This window comes from Giraffa tippelskirchi, chromosome 8, assembly GCF_054371585.1.
Source record: "Giraffa tippelskirchi isolate mGirTip1 chromosome 8, T2T-mGirTip1v1.2.pri, whole genome shotgun sequence".
In the NCBI taxonomy this organism is placed as follows: domain Eukaryota; kingdom Metazoa; phylum Chordata; class Mammalia; order Artiodactyla; family Giraffidae; genus Giraffa; species Giraffa tippelskirchi.
In genome coordinates this window covers 33,269,593-33,292,413 of record NC_137282.1, presented here as the reverse complement: position 1 = coordinate 33,292,413, position 22,821 = coordinate 33,269,593, and the positions used below count along the sequence as shown (strand labels likewise).

The 22,821-nt window shown below is 37.0% G+C and overlaps 1 protein-coding gene and 1 long non-coding RNA gene across 7 annotated transcripts in view; one reads left to right on the top strand and one right to left on the bottom strand.

Annotated features, from left to right (window-relative positions):
- Positions 1–22,821, bottom strand: part of LOC145518172 (uncharacterized) — a 1,384,210-nt gene that overhangs the window by 1,168,251 nt on the left and 193,138 nt on the right. The window contains exon 5 of one of the 6 annotated variants that reach the window (XR_014062691.1): positions 2,944–3,053. The exons of the other annotated variants lie outside the window; for them this stretch is intronic. The gene's annotated coding sequence lies outside the window, so the exon portion shown is untranslated. The remainder of the gene's footprint in view (positions 1–2,943; positions 3,054–22,821) is intronic. 6 annotated transcript variants of the gene reach the window in all.
- On the top strand, positions 212–18,427 carry LOC145518174 (uncharacterized). The gene is made up of 5 exons (XR_014062717.1): positions 212–2,027; positions 3,955–4,044; positions 6,430–6,623; positions 7,584–7,709; positions 18,263–18,427. It is a non-coding gene; the product is annotated as an uncharacterized LOC145518174 (long non-coding RNA).

Below are 22,821 nucleotides of genomic sequence, written 5' to 3'. Positions count from 1 at the left end.
AACTCCAATACTTTGGCCACCTCATGCGAAGGGTTGACTCATTGGAAAAGACCCTGATGCTGGGTAGGATTGGGGGCGGGAGGAGAAGGGGACGACAGAGGATGAGATGGTTGGATGGCATCACCGACTCGATGAACATGGGTTTGGGTAGACTCCGGGAGTTGGTGATGGACAGAGAGGCCTGGCGTGCTGCAGTTCATGGGGTCGCAAAGAGTCGGACACGACTGAGCGACCGAACTGAACTGAAAAGCAGGTAGAAATTAGGTACTTGGAAGGAAAGACATTGAATGATTTTCCCATTTTTATAGCTTTTTGCCTGAAGCTATGTCCCACTCGGTTCTAGCAAGAATAGCTATTATTTATATAGAAAACTACCATCTTCTTGATTTTAAGAAGCAGAAGATAGGATCAGCTGCTACCAGAGCAACTAGAAGGAGATATGATAAGTTACAGAATGGAGAAAGACACAGAAGGGGGATTCAAAATTCTGCTCAAAGGTCTGGATGATCCCTGAGCTACACAGGCTCAAGGCAGACTCCAACAAACACAGCTAAAGATTAATAAACTAAACAGGTATTTCAGCTACTGCACGCAGAGAGGAGACAGTCTTTGTAGTTTGAATTAAGCAAAAATTTCTGAAAAACAAACAAACCTATAACATTTTTAAAATAATTAAAACAAACTACTATCTCTGAAAAATATTATTCACAGTGACACAACAACCTGGACAGTACCCCCAACTGTAGAAACAGGAAACACGAAAGTATTACCGACACTTAGGAGAAAACAAAGTCAATGTTGACAAACACCAGAATTGCCCAGATTTTGGGGCAGAGTGCTTAAGTATTACCAAGCAGTTATTTTAACTATATTCAACAATGTAAATTCAATGTTCTCATAATGAATGAACAAACAAAATCTCAGAAATTCCATATAATACAATTGCAAATCTGTTATAAAATACTCAGCCAGTGAACCTGAAATAAATAGAAAGTATCCAAAATTGAGAAAAGAGAGGAAAAAAAAAAAAAAGGAAGGAAGAAAATTAAGAAGGTCCCCATAAGCTGTGTGCAAATTTCTTATTGGATGCCTAACATTGTGTCCACCTGATGTGAAGAGCTGACTCACGGGAAAAGACCCTGATGCTGGGAAAGAGTGAGGGCAGGAGGAGAAGGGGACGACAGAGGATGAGATGGTTGGATGGCATCATTGACTCAACGGACATGAGTTCGAGTGAACTCTGGGAGATAGTGAAGCATTGGGAATCCTGGCGTGCTGCAGTCCATGGGGTCAGAAAGAGCTGGACATGACAGCGACTGAACAACAACGACATTGTGAATTCAGCTTGTTGGATGCTGGCTACTTTTGTACTCCTCTAAGTATCCTTAAGTCTTTTTTCAGAAACACAGCTTTATTACTTTTCAGATTTGCTAGGTAAGAACTGAGCAGTGTTCAGTTACTCTCCACTGTGAGGGAAGACATTTATGTATATTCTCCCCAGTTCTCCACGAAGCTTGAGATTTTTCCAGTCTGTCTTGTGGGAATAGGCACTATTGCCGGGCATCTGAGAGTGTCTGCCATTGGTAACTCTAAGCTTTTGGGGATTTACTCCTTCAGTCACTCAAAGTTCCTGACGTGATGACCACTACTCAACTAAACACTTAAGGGGTCCTCTGCAGGTCTTGTGACTTCTTCCTCCATGCAGCTCTTTCCTCACTGATGCTCTGACCTCTGTGTTCTAGCCACTGTGTTCTCTCAGGATTCTCGCTCTCTATTATCAACTGAGAGAAATTGCAGGGCTCCGTTTGTTTCTTCTCCTTGCATGTGAGCTGGAAACTCTCTCAAAGAAGTAAATGGAGGTGATTTTAGGAATCACCTCTTCATTTCTCCTATCTTGGGGATTACTCTCCTTCATTTTTTTTTTTTTGAGGTCCAGTGTCCTGCAAACTATTGTTTTCATTTATTTCTGTTTATATTGGACATTTAAATTGGGAGGATAAATCTGGTCCTGATTACTCCATGTTGGTGTAAGTGAAAATATCTCCAATTTATTTTTCTTAAGAGTTTGTATAGCTTTGTAATATAACACAAAATTTACTAAGATATGAGTGATTGATTTTTTATAATAACTGTATTACCCTTTTCTACAGTGTAACTACTTTTATTTACTGATATATTCAGAGACTTAGAGGAGTGCCTGACAAATAGAAAGTAAATGAGCACTTGTAGTTTATACACCTAATTCTCATTAATAATGGCAAATTTTTGAAATCTTGGTCCTCATCACTACCCTCTCCTACCAGCACTTCCTGTTTTGCCAGGGTTGGACTCCCGTATTCAACTCCACTTCTTCAATATCACAGTAAATTCCCATCCAGTGGGGCTACTTGCTTTTCGTTTTCTGCCATCTTTTTCACATCCTTTCTTCTTCCCTTATTTATCACAGACACACATTTCTATATTATGACTATTGTTTTTCAATTCCCTACACTCTTTTGTTCTAGTTTCTCTGATTGTGTTTGGGTAGACAAAACTGCAAGTCCAGTAAACCTAAATATCCTCTCATTCCTGTCCTGCACTCAAAGAGCTCAATTTTGCTACAGAAAATGGCACAGCTGGTATGACTGATGCTACACTAAACATATGGCCACGAATCTGAAGTGGATTTTACGCACTGTCAGAACACCCTTCTGGACTTGTCTAATACATTCTCTACCCCCAACTAAGATAAATATTGCACAGCTCTTCCCTTCTGAAGACACTCTCTCTGTCCTTGTCTGTATATAATAATTTCTCTTCAAGTCTTTACACAAAAATTAAGCTAAATCTAAAGAGAAAGTTCTATCACCAAAGCAACCATCCTTTTGAAATTTACACTCATCTATAGCTTTACTTCACAATATAATGGAAAGTGTATCTTTGCTCCATATAAGGCAGCTTTACCGTTTGTGACTCAGAGTCTAGGTGTTCCTACTGAAGAAGCTTCATCCTGCATTCGTCCTGTCTACTACGAATTTCCTGGTTCTGGGATTCAGTCCCTTAAGCAGAATAACCTGCATACAAAAGTATTCAATATTTATGGCTTTTGCTGTATATTGTAAAATATTTTTCCTGAACTGTAATAACTCCATTTTTACCGACACATGATAATCTTTCTTTACACATTAAAAAATCCCTTAAATTTTTCTAATTTACTATATGTGAGGGTATATTGATTAAAACATGAAGGAGGGAAATTTAGCAGCACATGGAAAACCTCAAGTATGATCAATATCTTGTAAATACACAATTTTACAAATATATCCCAAGAGAATACTAAAAAATGTGCAGTTTGTTTTTCCGTAAGGAGTTCCAGTCCTTTAACGTTCACTTGGGCATCATGTCTTATAAGAAACTTCTTTGTGCCTTTAGTCAACTGACTTGTCGTTAGAGTCATCCTCTTAGCTGACACAGCACTTGGAGCATATCTACAATGGCCCTTACTACACTATGCTATAACAGTTCAAATGATTACTTGAAAGCTATTGAATACTTATAGCAAAGTTGCTAAAAATCTAAGCACTTTTTTACTCACTTTATTGTTTATTCATGAAAACAAGCTTATGGTATCAGAAAGACTTTACACATTTATCACTGATCAATCACTACACATACAGGGCAGATTAACAGCTCAAGTTTATGCAGGGAAGAGCAAGGGAGCCAGGATTCAAATGCAGGGAGATGGAGTTGAATAGTTTCATGGGTAAGTAATGTGTATATATATATATATATATATATTTTTTTATGACTCCAATACTGAAGTTATATTAAGGTCTCTCAAATTCTTAGGGGTAAGAGGAATTAGAAAAATCTTCAAAAATTAGTAACATTAAAATTTCAGTATTAACATCATAAGTTTTGAATACCTACCTAATCCATTACAATATTTTCTTACTTGGGATTACAAACCTCTAGCTGCACTGCTATTTGTCCTTTCAATTGAGAGAAGCAAAGCACCACTGAAGTGAGAGCTGAGACACTGCACAAAACCAACTTACTCCAAAGGTGAATTTTAGATAATAAATGTACTTCATCCAGATGGTCTGGCCAAAGTGAATATGAGTTATTGCATATGAGAAATTTTTCACAAATGTTTTTGAAGATAACACATGAATCTTAATGATGAAAGACTCAGGTAAATATATTTTTTCATTTATATCTGACCTGATCAGTTTGATTAGGAAAGTTTGCATGAGCCAATTTTTCAATAAATGTTGCATTTTAAATTACACAAATAGAAAATGGGGAGAAAAGGATCCTTCAATTTTATAAAATATCAGAAGCACTTTGACAGGAAACAGGATCATCTAAGCAACTGAATATTTATGGGGAAAGTACCTATTTAGTATAGAGAAATTTAAACTACTAATCAATAAATCATCCAGATACTGAGAACACTAAGGAAGGCTAAACATGTAAATCAAAATGTATTTGTATATAAATCATTATTTTTAAGAAGACTATTTCAGTAGCATAACTAGTAGAAATGAAAGATTTTATTTGAGGCTGAGATTCTAAGAATGGCAGAATATGGCTAAGTAAGAAATGATAAAAATTTGTCTTCAGTTAATGTTTAAAGATTGTCACCACAGAGAGAGTGTGTTGAACCTTGGGCAATGGTTTTGAGAAGAAAGAGATAAGTAGATGAGTTTTATTTACCGTGCTGGCACTAAGGTCTAGACTGAACTACTTTTCCAAGCTAAGAATAAACAATAATATTATTTAGTTCCATACTTCTGAACATCTTGCAATGCCCCCACATACATGTTCTTTAAATGATAGGCTTTTCATTTCACATTCACATGTAGAAAGCCAGTAAACACTCTTTCTTTGGCAGCTGTATAATAAACTCTGAGCTTTCAGCAAAAGAAGAAAAAAAAAATTGAGAAAAAGCTGCATTCTGATTGCCAGCCAAGAAAATATATTTTTAGAGAAAGAGGGCACTTTTTACCTTGCCTAACCTTGAAACTATTTAGAGTCTTCTTGGACACAAATGATAGCAGATGGAACCATTTTTCCTATACAATCCCAGCTTTAACGATAGTTACTGAGAAAGGGTATCAAGTGTGTCTAGTTTCACATAAGAGCCAACAGTGAATAATTGGTTCAAACTGTGTGGTTCCCATAAGGGGAGAGTTCAAACAAGGAGTGTCATTGCGAAGTTCCCAGAATGTTAAATAGAAACAAGGAAAAAAGTATAGAGTTAAGCACTAATAATCCTTTGATTATTGGGAAGAATTCTCCTGATGGCACATCTAGAACCTGAGTTCTGTAAAGCTGGAGATCAGGGAGGAATGGTAGCTAATAAAGAAGAAGAAGGAAAATGTGGGGAAGAAAGAACGAAAGAAAGAAAGAGAAGAGAGGAGAAAATATGGAAAGAAGGAAAAATAAAGAGAATAAAAAGGCAAAACTGCAGGTTGCAATGAAAGATTGGCTCTGTAGTAAATGAGAATAAACATTAGAAATAGGCAGCTAGAGAGCTATTTCCCAAGAACGGGATTTTTATAGGATTCTAGTCATTGTTGCTTGGACAAATCAGCTCACTTAAAGGGCCAAGGGATATATTTGGGTAAATGATTGCTATTTCAAACAAGAAAGTATACAATTTCCACTAGTGGGATGGTAAAAATCATCCTCTTTGATTAAAGAGATATGGACAAGAGCTTTCAAGGATTGAGAACAAATATAGTGCAATTCCAAAAGAGTACAATTAAATAAACATCAAAAGAGACCCACACGAATACAATCTTACCAGGTACCCACGTCCCTAGGGAACATCAACTTGCATTAAATGTTGGCATATAAAATAGAAGGAAATGACTCAATTATTTTCTAAGTGCAACAATTTGTACTGCTTTCAGTTGCCAGTGTAGTCTGTCAGTAAGCAAAGGAAAACTGAACCTCTCAGAGGAAACCCAAGCTCTTCTCAGTATGACTAATATTCAGATATCTAGATCACAAAACTATTTAAGGATGCTAAAAAATTAAAGATACTTTCTCTTTTATATGGTGTTTTAACTATCTGATTTATTTTAAAAAATACACTCAACTCTTTGAAAGTAATGATCTCTGTAGTAATCTAGTTGCATAGTTGCCCAGTATTAATGCATGTTTTCAGTAGGGAAACCACTTAGAGGTTAATTAATCAGATTTTTCAAATTTATCCATGGCTATTATGTGAGTAAATGGTATTAGTTACAATTATTTTGTCACAAAATATAGAAAAAAGGTTTTTAAAAAGCGAATATATTAGCTTATGTAACTGGAAAGTCCAGAGCATATCATTAATTTCAGGCATGCATGGATCCAGAAACTCAAACAATGTCAGAATTAAATTACCCCCTCTTGATCTTTCAGTTTTACTTTCATCTCCGTTTGTTTCATTCACAGGAAAGCTCTCCCTTCAGGATGGTCCCTAATAGATTCTAGCTTATACTTTTTCATCTCTATCAAAAAATATTAGAGTAAATTCTGATTGGGTCATGTAATCATACTTCAACAAACAGCAGTAGTTTGCAGCAAGTGAAGAGCTTATTGGACAAGCCTGGGTCCTGTAGCCCCGAACTAGACGCAGAAGCGGCATGGTAAGAGAGTGACAGAGAAAACTCAGGTGTTAGTTACTGGAAAGATGTGGTAAAAGCAGCCAGACCAGTTTAAAAAAAAAAAAGGATACTTCAAAAACCAGTCCTACGAAACATCTTGCATCTTTGGCATCACAAGTCATATTTCATTGGGCAAGCATAAGAGCTTTTAGTGAACTGTTTTAATCTTATTAAAACATTATTAATGAGAAATAGAATATAAAATTCATTATATATCATAAGTACAAAGTTCTTGCTTCAGTTACTACCTCTAATAACTTTCTCATGTACTGACCCTGAAATCACTAAGAAAGATTGCACCGATTCTAACAAACACTTATCATTCTGTTCAGTTCAGTCTCTCAGTCGCATCTGACTCTTTTTGAGCCCGGGGACTGCAGCACTCCAGGCTTCCCTCCATCACCAACTCCCAGAGCTTCCTCAGACTCACGTCCATTGAGTCAGTAATGCCATCCAACCATCTCATCCTCTGTCGTCCCCTTCTCCTCTCACTTTCAATCTTTCCCAGCATCAGGGTCTTTTCTAGTGAGTTGGTACTACTCATCAGGTGGCTAAAATATTGGAGTTTCAGCTTCATCATCAGTCCTTCCAATGAATATTCAGGACTGACTTCCTTTAGGATGGACTGGTTGGATCTCCTGGCAGTCCAAGGGACTCTTAAGAGTATTCTCCAACACCGCAGTTCAAAAGCATCAATTCTTTGGTGTTCAGCTTGCTTCATAGTCCAACTCTCACATCCATACATGACTGGAAAAATCATAGCTTTGACTACACGGACTTTTGTTGGTAGAGTAATGTCTCTGCTTTTTAATATGCTGTCTAGGTTGGTCATAGCTTTTCTACCAAGAAGCAAACATCTTTTTAATTTCATGGCTGCATTCACCATCTGCAGTCATTTTGAAGCCCAGAAAAATAAAGTCTGTCACTGTTTCCTTGCTTCAGGTAATGGCCTAATATTAGTTGCCTTCTAAATAATCTATTTATGCCAAGAAATATAAGAAATATTGTTTCCAGATTTGTTGGTATTGAGTCCATTGTGGATGTTGAAGTAGACATGGAAAAATAAAGGCAAGTGAACCCTTTTTCCTTCCTTATTTACATAGCTGAATTATGAAATGTTTGTAGTATTTCTTAGTTGTACTAGTAACATAACAACCAAGCCATTGGAACATAGTTCTCCCTTAAACAGTACCTGTGTTTATTATTCATACTTTTTTTTAATGACTATTTAGTGCTGACTCCTAGTTCTTTTTAATGGATTTACAGTCCTTCTGTATAATTGATAAATAGATACAAGCACTTTACAGGGAAAATACTTAACACTCTTTCCATTCTGAAAGATGACACATTATTCCTTTAGCAACGCATTTACCATTTTGTTGTTGCTTGTTGCATTTGATTAAGAACCAAAATGCCACTTTAATGAAGAAAGTTTTTTGTCTAAAACATGTCAGTTTTGACATTCCTTTTTTCAAAGTTCAGTAAAGCAAAGTCATTTTTATGTGAAATACCAAAATAATAATAAATCTTTCTTAGCATTCCATTTCTCAGCATGAAAATTCTTAGCTGATCTTCTGCAAGAAGCCAGTGAATGAAGCAGAAGAGAAAGGCAAGACTTGAAATTCCATTACTCCTTATGGAAACCACCAAATTATGAATTCAATGTTTTTCAGATCTAGGAACAAAAGGTTTTCAGATTTCTTTTTCTGGCTGTTGTATATCTTATTGTAACTCAAACAACACAGGCCAGCCCACAGGAAGAAATCACAGGTTGAATTATATACTGGCTATCATGGTGAAGGCAGACATGCAGACAAAAAAAATATCTAATTTACTGGTATCAAGGAAAATCTAGAAGAAAATTTATACAGCACTTCTGTATAAATGGAAATGTGCTTTGGTACAGATGGATTGCCTTAAATTTTCAAAGTTTAGTTAAAATTTTAAGTGCTAAATTTTCAGTGACAATAAATGGCAAGACGTACCATGTAGCTATGGAACAGACATTCAAAATATATAAGGATGCTTTTACCATTGATACTAAATGCATGTATGTACCTTTATTTCTTTCATTTTCAAAAGTGAAACATAGCTAAGAAACTGGTTTTATTCACATCACTTCTGATGAGCAGCATCTTTTCCAACATGACTTCTCCACTCTCCAATACAATTTGGCTATTCTACACCTCAGCTCAATTCTGACACTGTCTGCCTAGAATTAGCATTAGATTCCAAGTGGCTCAGTGGTAAAGAATTTGTCTGCAATGCAGGAGACAAGGAGACATGAGTTTGATCCCTGGGTCAGGAAGATCCCCTGGAGGAGAAAATGGTAACCCTCTCCAGGATTCTCGCCTTAGAAACCAAAAGATGCTTGCTCTTTGGAAGTAAAACTATGAAAAACCTAGACAGCATATTAAAAAGCAGACATCACTTTGCCAACAAAAGTCCATATAGTCAAAGCTATGATTTTCCCACTAGTCATGTACAGATGTAAGAGTTGTACCACAAGAAACCTGAGCACCAAAGAACTGATGCTTTCAAACTGTGGTGCTGGAGAAGACTCTTGAGAGTTCCTTGAACAGCAAGATCAAACTAGTTAATCTTAAAGGAAATCAACCCTTAGTATTCACTGGAAGGATTGATGCTGAATATGAAGCTCCAATACTACGGCCATCTGATGCAGTCAACGCATTGGGAAAGGCCCTGATGCTGGGAAAGATTGAAGGCAAAAGGAGAAGGGGGAGCAGCAGAGGGTAAGAAGGCTAGATAGTATCACCAAATCAATGGCATGAATTTGATCAAACTCCAGGAGAGAGTGGAGGACAGAGGAGCCTAGCGTGCTGCAGTTGACAGGGTCACAAAGATTCAGATATGACTTAGTAACTGAACAACTACAACTGCTCCCTCCTGCTGAATTTTTAACGTTTCTTTCCACCCTTATTGGGCTTTTCTCCTTAATATATATAACTTTGCAACATTATATTTTTTAAAGTATATATCTTATTTATTACAGTCCTAATCCAGATAGGGGTAGGAAGATGCATCTGCATTTCTAATCAAGATGGGAACTTTAAGGAGAATAAGGTTTTATTTACTGTATTTTTTGGTCACTATTGGATCCCCAGAACCTAGAACAGTGCCTTCACAAAGTAAGCAACATATGAGCATTTGTTATTTAAATTAATGGATGAATAAATATGTAGGAATTAATGCAAATCAGCAAAAAATAGTCTAACAAAAGTTGGTGAAGAATATCAGTAGGCAATTTAAGAAAGACTAGTGAAAAGCCAATGGAAGATATTCAAACTCAGTAGTGATCAGGATAATAAAAATTAAAACAACAAAGATATTTTACTGCATAGACAATTAAAGTTTTTAAAGATATATGTATGAAAGAGAGTAGGAAATACACACATCATTACACTCGGCTGCTGACAGCATAGACTCCATCCATTCCAAATAGCATTATAGCAATAATGTGCTCTATTAAGTGTAAATATCATATGACCTATAAATTCCCTTCTTTGGTACAAAAACACACACACCACCATCTTATACAGATCCAGAAAGTTCAGTTCAGTCGCTCACTCGTGTCCGACTCTTTGCGACCCCATGAACCGCAGCACGCCAGGCCTCCCTGTCCATCACCAACTCCCGGAGTCTACCCAAACCCATGTCCATTGAGTCGGTGATGACATCCAACCATCTCATCCTCTGACGTCCCCTTCTCCTCCTGCACTCAATCTTTCCCAGCATCAGGGTCTTTTCAAATGAGTCAGCTCTTCACATCAGGTGGCCAAAGTATTGGAGTTTCAGCTTCTACATCAGTCCTACCAATGAACACCCAGGACTGATTTCTTTAAGTCTTCTTCAACACCACAGCTCAAAAGCATCGATTCTTCGGCACTCAGCTTTCTCTATAGTCCAACTCTCACATCCATATATGACCATAGCCTTGACCAGATGGACCTTTGTGGACAAAGTAATGTCTCTGCTTTTTAACATGCTATCTAGGTTGGTCATAACTTTCCTTCCAAGGAGTAAGCGTCTTTTAATTTTGTGGCTGCAATCACCATCTGCAGTGATTTTGGAGCCCAGAAAAATAAAGCCAGCCACTGTTTCCACTGTTTTCCCATCTATTTGCCATGAAGTGATGAGACCAGATGCCATGATCTTCATTTTCTGAATGTTGAGCTTTAAGCCAACTTTTTCACTCTCCTCTTTCATTTTCATCAAGAGGCTCTTTAGTTCTTCTTCACTTTCCTTTTCTCCTTTGCTTTTTGCTTTCCTTCTTTTCACAGCTATTTGTAGGCTTCTTCAGACAGCCCTTTTGCTTTTTGCATTTATTTTTCTTGGGATAGTCTTGATTCCTGTCTCCTGTACAATGTCACGAACCTCCGTCCATAGTTCATCAGGCACTCTGTCTATCAGATCTAGTCCCTTAAATATATATTTCACTTCCTCTGTACAGTCATAAGGGATTTGATTAAGTCATACCTGAATGGTCTAGTGGTTTTCTCCACTTTCTTCAATTTCAGTCTGAATTTGGCAATAAGAATTCATGATCTGAGCCATAGTCAGCTCCTGGTCTTGTTTTTGCTAACTGTATAGAGCTTCTCCATCTTTGGCTGCAAAGGATATGATCAATCTGATTTTGATGTTGACCATCTAGTGATGTCCATATGTAGAGTCTTCTCTTATGTTGTTGGAAGAGGTTGTTTGCTATGACCAGTGCGTTCTCTTGGCAGAATTCTATTAGCCTTTGCCCTGCTTCATTCTGTACTCCAAGGCCAAATTTACCTGTTATTCCATGTGTTTCGTGACTTCCTACTTTTGCATCCCAGTCCCCTATAATGAAAAGGACATCTTTTTTGGGGTGTTAGTTCTAGAAGATATTGTAGGTCTTCATAGAACTGTTCAACTTCAGCTTCTTCGGCATCACTGGTCGGGACATAGACTTGGATAACCGTGATATTGAATGGTTTGCCTTGGAAACGAACAGAGATCATTCTGTCATTTTTGAGATTATATCTAGTACTGCATTTTGGGCTGTTCTGTTGATCATGATGGCTACTCCATTTTCTAAGGGATTCCTGCCCACAGTAGTAGATATAATGGTCATCTGAGTTAAATTCACCCATTCCAGTCCATCTTAGTTCGCTGATTCCTAGAATGTTGATGTTCACTCTTGCCATCTCCTGTTTGACCACTTCCAATTTGCCTTGATTCATGGACCGAACATTCCAGGTTCCAATGCAATATTTCTCTTTACAGCATCGAACCTTGCTTCAATCACCAGTCCCATCCACAACTGGGTGTTGTTTTTGCTTTGGCTACATCCCTTCATTCTTTCTGGACTTATTTCTCCACTGATCACCAGTAGCATATTGGGCACCTACCAACCTGGGGAGTTCATCTTTCAGTGTCCTATCTATTTGCCTTTTCATACTGTTCATGGGGTTCTCAAGGCAAGAATACTGAAGTGGTTTGCCATTCCCTTCTCCAGTGGACCACATTCTGTCAGACCTCTCCACCAGAAAGGGTGCTATCAAATAGGATGTATATTGCAATTGTGTTGAAGAGATAGGTGAAGTCATGATGCTCCTCACTGAAAGAATGGATGAATTTCCACTGTAGAATACTAGACCACAGCAACAGTAGCTAGATCCTAAAGCTGCTGAGTGACAAATATAAGGAATGGATTGAAATTTACAATCTAAACAAATTATAGTGAATATAACAAAAAATGGAAAAAGATAGAAGGATATATGTGTATATAATATGTATTAATATAAAATAATAGAATAATTGATAATGAGTATGGAATGGAATAAAACTGAAGATTTAAAAGAAATCAACCCTTCTATCAGTCAATAATAGTTCTATGATTAGCGCAAGCCTATGCACCTGAACTCCAAAATCTAAGTAAATAAATCTAGTTTTAAAATTAAGTATTCCCGTTTTTAAACAAAGAAAAAAGAAAATTATTAAATTTGTTTTGAAAGCAAAAGTTAAGCAACATTATACCGTGGGACTTAAAGAGTTCTTACAAACAGAAAAGAAAATGTAAAAATATACACTCAAATATTTTTCATTATTAAAAATGCAGATGTTCAATAAAACAGGTAAACATTTAATATCACTAATAATTTCAACCTGCCTCCTGAGAAATCTGTATGCAGGTCAAGAAGCAAAGTTAAAACTGGACATGGAACAACAGACTGGTTCCAAATCGGGAATTGAGTATGCCAAGGCTGAATATTGTCACCTTGCTTATTTAACTTATATGCAGAGTACATCATGAGAAAAGCTGGACTGGATGAAGCACAAGCTGGAATCAAGACTGCTGGGAGAAATATCAATAACCTCAGATATGCAGATGACACTGCACTTATGGCAGAAAGCAAAGAAGAACTAAAAGTTCTTGATGAAAGTGAAAGAGAAGGGCAAGAAACTTGGCTTAAAACTCAACATTCAGAAAACTAAGATCATGGGATCTGGTCAAATCACTTCATGGCAAATAGATGGGAAACAATGGAAACAGTGAGAGACTTTATATTTGGGGGGCTCCAAAATCACTGCAGATGGTGACTGCAGACATGAAATTAAAAGACGCTTGCTCCTTGGAATAAAAGCTATGAACAACCTAGACAGCATATTAAAAAGCAGACACATTATCTTGCCAACAAAGGCCCATTTAAGTCAAAGCTATGGTTTTTCCAGTGATCACGTATGGATGTGAGAGTTGGACTATAAAGAAAGCTGAGCACCAAAGAATTGATGCTTTTGAACTGTGGTGTTGGAGAAGACTCTTGAGAGTCCCTTGGACTGCAAGAAGATCCAATCCATCCATCCTAAAGGAAATTAGTCCTGAATACTCATTGGAAGGACTGATGTTGAAGCTGAAGCTGAAGCTCCAATACTTTGGCCAACTGAAGTGAATAACTGACTCGTTGGAAAATACCGTGATGATGGGAAAGATTGAAAGCAGGAGGAGAAGGGGAAGACAGAGGATGAAATGGTTGGATGGCATCACCAACTCAATGTACATGTGTATGAGTGAGCTATGGGAGTGGTGATGGACAGGGAAGCCTGGAGTGCTACAGTCCATGGGGTCGCAAAGAGTCGGACATGACTGAGAGACTAAATTGAAATGAATAATCTCAAAAATGAATCTTGGATCTTGGTTAGGAAACAATATTTTTGCACACCAAAATGGTATCATTTATTCATCATTTAGGACTGATACTCAGCCCTGTGAGGTGCAAAGAGCATGAAACATAAGTATTGCTAATATCAGTATATATTGGCATAGCTGCTTTTGAAGGATGTTCTGAAAAGAAAAATGCATGTGTAAAGAAGGGCTACCCTGTTGGCTCAGATGGTAAAGAATCTGCCTGCAGTGTGGGAGACATGGGTTCGATCCCTCGGTTGAGAAGATCCCCTAGAAGAGGGCATGACAACCCATTCTGGTACTCCTGCCTGGAGAATCCCATGGACAGTGTAGCCTGGCAGGCTACAGTCCATAGGTTCACAAATAGTCAGACACGACTGAGTAACTAAACACATATGTACAGAAAATCTAATTCTTGATTTTTATCTTAATAAAATAACCAAAAATATTCTCAGAGATCTAAATCAATGTTGTTCTTAGATGTAATATTTGGAGTGGTAAACTACTAAAAATAACCTAATAGTCAAGAAAAATGAATTAATATTTTAAAAAATGGTATATACATTTTTAATAAATATTATGTAACTATAAAATATTATGTTTTGAAAGAATAAATAAACAATATAAAATATTTCAACAAGGTAGAAAAAAGCAGATGCCAAAAGAGTATTGCAACATATTTTCAAAATAATTCTAAAAAAAAGACTAAATTTATAAATAAATATATATATCAGTTCAGTTCCATCACTCAGTCGTGTGTGACTCTTTGAGACCCCATGGACTGCAGCACACCAGGCTTCCCTGTCCATCACCAACTCCTGGAGCTTACTAAAACTCATATCCATTGAGTTGGTGATGCCATCTAACCATATCATCCTCTGTCATCCCCTTTTCCTCACACCTTCAATCATTCCTAGCATCAGGGTCTTTTCTAGTGAGTCAGTTCTTTGCATCAGGTGGCCAAAGTATTGGAGTTTCAGCTTCAGCATCAGTCCTTCCAATGCATCTTCAGGACTGATTTCCTTTAGTATGGACTTGTTGGATCTCGTTGCAGTCCAAGGGACTCTCAAGAGTCTTCTCCAACACCACAGTTCAAAAGCATCAATTCTTCAGCACTCAGTTTTCTTTTTAGTCCAAATCTCATATCCATACATGACTCCTGGAAAAACCATGGCTTTGACTAGATGGACTTTTGTTGGCAGGGCAATGTCTATGCTTTTTGATATGCTGTCTAGATTCGTCATAACTTTTCTTTCAAGGAGTAAGCATATTCTAATTTCATGGCTGCAGTCACCATATGCAGTTTTTTTGGGCCCCCCCCAAAATAAAGTCTGTCACTGTTTCTGCTGTGTCTCCATCTATTTGCCATGAAGTGATGGGACCAGATGCCATGATCTTAGTTTTCTGAACGTTGAATTTTAAGCCAAATTTTTCACTCTCTTCTTTCACTTTCATCAAGAGGCTCTTTAGTTCTTCTTCCCTTTCTGCCATAAGGATGGTGTCATCTGCATATCTGAGGTTACTGATATTTTTCCTGGCAGTCTTGATTCCAGCTTGTGCTTCATCCAGTCCAGCGTTTCTCATGATGTCCTCTGCATATAAGTTAAATAAGCAGGGTGACAATATACAACCTTGACGTACTCCTTTCCCGATTTGGAACCAGTCTGTTTTTCCATGTCCAGTACTAACTGCTGCTTCTTGACCTGCATACAGATTTCTCAGGAGGCAGGTCAGGTGGTCTGGTATTCCCATCACTTTCAGAATTTTCCACAGTTTGTTGTGATCCACACAGTCAATGGTTTTGCATAGTCAATAAAAGAGAAGTAGGTATTTTCTGGAACTCGCTCGCTTTTTCAATGATCCAACACATGTTGGCAATTTGATCTCTGGTTCCTGTGCCTTTCCTAAATCCAGCTTGAACATCTGGAGGTTCACAGTTCATGTACTGTTGAAGCCTGGCTAGAAGAATTTTAAGCATTACTTTGCTAGTGTATGAGATGAGTGCTATTGTGCAGTAGTTTGAGCATTTTTTGGCATTACCTTTCTTTGCAATTGGAATGAAAACTGACCTTTTCCAGTCCTGTGGCCATTGCTGAATTTTCCAAATTTTCTGGCATATTGAATGCAGCACTTTCACAGCATCATCTTTTAGGATTTGAAATAGTTCTTCTGGAATTCCATCACCTCCACTAGCTTTGTTTGAAGTGATGCTTCGTAAGGCCCACTTGACTTCCCATTCCAGGATGTTTGGCTCTAGTGAGTGATCACACCATCATGATTTTCTGGGTCATGAAGATCTTTTTTTGTATAGTTCTTCTGTGTATTCTTGCCACTTCTTAATGTCTTCTGCTTCTTTTAGGTCCATACCATTTCTGTCCTTTATTGTGCCCATCTTCCCATGAAGGTTTTCCTTGGTATGTCTAATTTTCTTGAAGAGATCTCTAGTCTTTCTCATTCTATTGTTTTCCTCTATTTTCTTTGCATTGATCACTGAGGAAGGCTTTCTTATCTCTCCTTGCTATTCTTTGGAACTCTGCATTCAAATGGGTATATCTTTTCTTTTCTCCTTTGCCTTTCATGTCTCTTCTTTTCTCAGCTATTTGTAAGGCCTCCTTAGACAGCCATTTTGCCTTTTTGCAGTTCTTTTTCTTGGTGATGGTCTTGATCACTGCCTCCTGTACAGTGTCACAAACCTCCATCTATAGTTCTTCAGGCACTCTATCAGATCTAATCCCTTGAATCTATCAGTCCCTTCCACTGTATAATCATAAGGGATTTGATTTAGGTCATATATGAATGGCTTAGTAGTTTTCCCTACTTTCTTCAATTTCAATCTGAATTTGGCAATTAGGAGTTCATGATCTGAGCCACAGTCAGCTCCTGGTCTTGTTTTTGCTGACTGTATAGAGCTTCTCCATCTTTGGCTGCAAAGAATATAATCAATCTGATTTAGGTATTGACCATCTGATGATGTCCACATGTAGAGTCTTCTCTTGTGTTGTTGGAAGAGGTTGTTTGCTATGACCAGTGCATTCTCTTGGCAAAACTCTATTAGTCTTTGCCCTACTTCATTCTGTACTCCAAGGCCAAATTTGCATACACGCATACCAAAAAAAGTTAAAAATTGTATACAAACAACAACATAATAAGTTCGATCTGTATATATCAGTTGCTTATTCTGAGAGGTGATTTTTCTTTTATCTCATATGCTTTTCTCTATTTACAAATGTTCTACTACAAACACACAAACCTATACACACACACAAAATACATATATATGCTCATACATTCTGCATGTATGAAAATGTTAATATGTGTGCAGTAATCAGTATATAGTAATTTAAAATACTTAATACAAACTGAATTTTATATATACTATCTCATTTAGGAATATTAAAATGAGCAAAATATGAGTATATATATTTAGGGTCATATTAAAATTTTTATTCTTGTTTATCTTACTTGATGAAGCAGAGAAACTCAAGTCAGGTGTTAGTTTCTCTATTGCAAAGTTTCCTGTATAAAATATTGTATTTATTATGTTGAGTAGCTATAATGTAGCATCCTTTCTTAAAGGAAGAGATCCAAAGTTAAAATAGTTTTGTGGTACCCAGTGAGATCTATACAAAAAAAAATAAATTAAATTTGTTTTGGATTTTTTTGTATTTACTTATATCTCATTCCTAGACAGTTAAATAATACACAGATAGACACCTATTTTCAAACTGTTCTTAGAAAGTTATGCCACAATGATACTCATCTAAACATTGGCTTTGCTGGAAACAAACTGCTCCATGTTCTTAACTGACAAGATCTGAGGGGTGAAGGTAGATGTCATGGAGCTATAAAAATTCAAATATTTGGACTCAGAATAGGTTTGACTGTCCAGTACAAAAACAGGTACTGAGCTGAACAATAGGTATGGGGAAGTTGCATAGTTAAGCACCAAGTCAAGCTTTATCATAACTTTCTCTGTAAGTTGCATCAACTATGGTGGGGAAATGCTGAATCATAAAAAACTCTATCCTGGATCTAGCTCTTAGGAGCATAAGTGAATGAGTGGGGATTGACAATGGTAAAAGAATTGTTTGTCTCTAACACACAAATAAGTAGGCACAATTTTAATTTGGTGTATGAAACTCTCTTTCAAAAAAATTACTCATATGGAAAATATTTAAGTCAAAAGATATTTATCACAATAATGTTTATAATAGACAGAAGTAAACATATATAAATGTCAAGTAAGTTATCATCAAAGAAAATGAAAGCACGTACTTAAAATGCTCATTAAGAGTTTGTAATGATGAAAGAAAATTTATGATGAATGTTAAGTAAAAATATTTAAAATGAGATATTACTGTAATTGTTATATATTAAACATAAATTATGTTGGTACATTAAATTTTACCATTCTTTGATAGTGCTATGATATATACTTTCTTTCTAGATTCCTGAGTTTGATGATTTATCTTCGGTTGTCAAGACTTATGTATTTTGGAAAAGTGAAAATGCTAAAGAAAATGGTTTGGAAGAAAGGAAGAGCTCTAAGAAACAGATTACTTAATATGTGCATAATGATGCTTCATGCCAGGAAATAAATTTTCCTGGATTACTGGTTTAGAGTTTATTCTAATCATTGGCAACCAAAAACAAACAAACAAAAAAAATAGAGGAGATTAGTAGTAATATATATTTAAGTGTTTGATTTCAACATAGGTAAGTGGGATTGCAATCAAAATGGAAAAGTTGCAGAAAGTAGCAAATTAAATTATTAAACTTCAGAAAAATAGTATTTTTATCCTCATTATTCTAACAAGGAATCCTGTATATTTATTTCCCATGACCAATTTTGGTTCCTTACCAACTTTAATCTGCAATTCACAAACCATTGTCCATTTTCCTTGCTATAGTATTTCCAATATGCTATGTGTTTATAGACCATAAATTCATTTGAACAATAACTAAAAACAATTTTTAAAATGACAAAAGCCAATAAAAAGAACATGCTATGCTATCTGATATTACATTAAAATATTATATTACTTTTCATGTTTTCTCCACATGAAACTTTGCCCCACAGAACCCAGAAAATTTGGGTCCTTCTCCTGCTTCTAGCAGTATGATTCTGTGTTTTATAGATCGATCATTTGATCTTTCAATGCTTCAGTTTTATCATGTGTTACATGAATTTTTATGTCCTTCCTACCTCTGTGATTATGGTCCATTTCCTATCCTAAACATTTGCAATCAAGTTATTATTCAGATTTTGTTTTTTTCTCTGCTGGAACCAAAAGGAGAGCAACAGAGCACCTCACAAGTTAATTCTGCCCTGCTCTAAAGCTAGACTGCTTCCCTAATGGCTCAGTGGTAAAGAATCTGCCTGCCAATGCACAAGATACTGGTTCGATCCCTGAATTGGGAAGATCTCCTGGAGAAGGAAATGGCAATTCACTCCAGTATTCTTGCCGGGTAAATCCCTTGGACAGAGGAGCCTGGTGGGTTAAAGTCCATGGGGTCGCAAAACGCTGGACACAATGGAGCAACTAAGCAGAACAATGAAGCTAGACTAGAAAACAGTCTCCTAATGTTTCAGCGAAACTGGTCATTTCCATCACACTAAAGAAGCAAACCCCAAACACCTGGCTGAGCCCAGAATTGCCAGTTTCATCAGTTCTTGAGCATCTTCCTGCCAGTCCTGCTTCCAGACTGAGTTGGTTTTGCTCTCTTCCAGCCTGTTCTATAACATTTAGAGGGTCACCATCCTGTACATCATGACGAGATAGCCTTTAAAATGGCTCCCTATTGCATGCAATCCTTTCTTGTAATGTACCCTATTTACCATCCCCCCCTTTTTTCCCATTATTTGTGACTTCCTACTTGTGGCTATTTTACTGCCTTTGAGTCTGTTGCATGTTCCTGTTAGCTTCCCATCCCTTTTGGTATTTAAACATCATTTGACTTAAGCCTTGATGTATCCCAGCCTCCCCTAGAAAGCAAAACTGTGCTGAATATAAGTCATTTATCATAGGAAAGTCAGTAACATCACAGAGGCCTCTCATTGGAAATGTCCTAGTCTGTAATCAACGTGATCCATTCATGATTTAGATTCGGGAGTAACAAAAAACTTCTCTCCTGTATATTTTTAAGAAAATAAACTCACAGTGAACCCTCAAACCAAACCAAACCCAAATACCAGCCATAAATCTTTCAAATACATGGGATAAAAGAACCAAAACTCTAAACAACTGCTATATAAAATAATTATTATTGAGGTAAACTGGAGAAGGAAATGGCAACCCACTCTAGTATTCTTCCCTGGAAAATCCCAATGGACAGAGGAACCTGGTAGGCTACAGTCCATGGGGTTGCTAAGAGTCAGACATGACTGAGTAACTTCACTTTCACTTTTCACTTTCATGCTTTGGAGAAAGAAATGGCAACCCACTCTAGTGTTCTTGCCTGGAGAATCCCAGGGACAGAGGAGCCTGGTGGGCTGCCCTCTATGGGGTCGCACAGAGTCAGACACGACTGAAGCGACTTAGCAGCAGCAGCAGCAAACTGCATAACTTACCCAAGAAGTAAATTTTAAAAGTTCTATTATAGTATAATTCTGCAATTTTTCTATCCCATATATGAGTTACCAATGGCCAGTTAAAATGTATTTTACATGACAGAGGAGAAATTTTAGTGCTATTTCCTTGAGAATTAAATTTAACTAAAGGTGAAAAAGTTTTCAATGTGGCACTTTTAAAAGGTTTTCAACTTGCATGTGCATATAAAAACAGCAGAATCATTCATTTTCATGTTTTATATAAAACAGAAGATTTCAAAGGAACTTTGTGTTTTCAGGGCTGCTCCAGGCTCTCTGCCCAGACTTCCCAGGGATATGCACATACATTGTCCCCTGCTTTAAGGAGAACTTCAGAGGAAAAGTTGGAGAAGCAGTGATTTAGTTGAAAGAATAATAAAGTTAGTGCTGGAAGAACCAAGAGCAAATTCTAACTTTGATATTTACTAGCTGTGTCACCTAAACTCTTAAAACTTCAATTTCCCCTTCTGTAAAATGGGGGACATACCACAAACTTTACAGGAAAATGAGAGGACTCAGTAAGTCAGTGCATCTGAAAGAACTTGAAAACTGCTGTTAAGCACTTTTACATATATATATATATATATATATACACACACACACACACACACACATATTTGGAGCAAGATTTAAAAACATATAATAACCAAGGCTTATGTTAATAAACATTCTGTCTAAATATCGTATTTGCATGTTGATTTTTACACACATTTCTTGGTAGTCCCAGAACTTCTTCATGCTATTGCTTCCTCGTTGTCTCCCTTTCCCACATTCTCTGAATTTGACAGTCAGTTTGCTTTAGCAACTGGCACTTGTAGGTGTTATATCTTATTTAAGTGACTAATATTCCTGAGCTATTCACAAAGCAGTTTCTTTATTTTTCCTAATGTCTTTTACAAATAGGTATTTAGTGAAAGCTTCCTGAATAAATAAAAGAATAAATAACTATTCCGAAATTATGATATAAAATCTTCTGAAGTCTATGATTTTTCATTTCATTTCAGGCTGTCTGAATATGAATCTTGCTGCTACCACTTACTAGCTCTGTATTCGTCAACAAATTATTTACCTAGGATTCAAACTGCCTACCTATGATATGGGAGTTACATCATGTCAGAGTTTTGGGAATATTAAATATAATTATATATATATAAAGTGATAACATATCTTTTACACATGCTAAGTAAGCAATCAATGGCAATTTCCATCAATGATTATATCAGTAGAAAAGAAGAAACAGAATGCTGCATGACATTAGTCATATGTCCTCTATAAAACCACACATTTTCTTCTCCAACTTGTTACAAGTCATTCTAGGACAGATTTATATGCATGTTCTTTACCAAACTTCCTGTGATTATCTCTCCTGCTCACCTTACTTCTCCTCTGTTTCTTTCAGTAGTTTTTTCTTGGACCTAGTCATTTTTGGGTCTTTTGTTGTTCAGTTGTTCACTTGTGTCTGACTCTTTGAGACCTCACGGACTGCAGCACCACAGGCTTCCCTGTCCTTCACTATCTCTCCGAGTTTCGTCAGACTCATGCCATTGAGTTGGTGATGCCATCCAATCATGTTGTCGTTGTCCCCCTTTCCTCCTGGCTTCAATCTTTCCCAGAATCAGGGTCTTTTCCAATGAGTCAGTTCTTTGCATCAGGTGGACAAAGGATTGGACTTCAACTTCAGCATCAGCCTTCCAATGAATATTCAGGGTTGATTTCCTTTAGGATTGATTCGTTTGATGTCCTTGCATTTCAAAGCACTCTCAACAGTCTCTCCAGCACCACAGTTCAAAGGCATCAGTTCTTCAGCACTTAGCCTTTTTCTTTGTCCAGCTCTCACATCTGTATGTGACCACTGAAAAAACCATAGCTTTGACTATCTGGACCTTTGTTGGCAAAGTAATGTCTCTGTTTTTTAATATGCTATCTTTGTCTTTTAATTTCATGGTGGAAGTCACCATTCACATTGATTTGAGAGCCCAAGAAAATCAAGTCTCTCACTGTTTCCATTGTTACCCCATCTATTTGCTATAAAGTGATGGGATTGTATACCATGATCTTAGTTTTTGAATGCTGAGTTTTAAGCCAGCTTTTTCACTCTCCTCTTTCACTTTCATCAAGAGGCTCTTTGGTTCCTCTTCACTTTTTGTCATTAGGGTGGCATCATCTGCATACCTAAGGTTATTGATATTTCTCCAGGCAGACTTGATTCCAGCTTGTGCTTCATCCAGCCTGGCATTTTGCATAATGTACTCTGTACAGAAGATAAACAAGCAGGGTAACAATATACAGCCTTGACCTACTCCTGTCCTGATTTGGAACCAGTCTGTTGTTCCATGTCTAGTTCTAACCTTTGCTTCTTGACCTGCGTACAGGTTTCTCAGGGGACAGGTAAGGAGGTCTGGTATTCCCATCTCTTG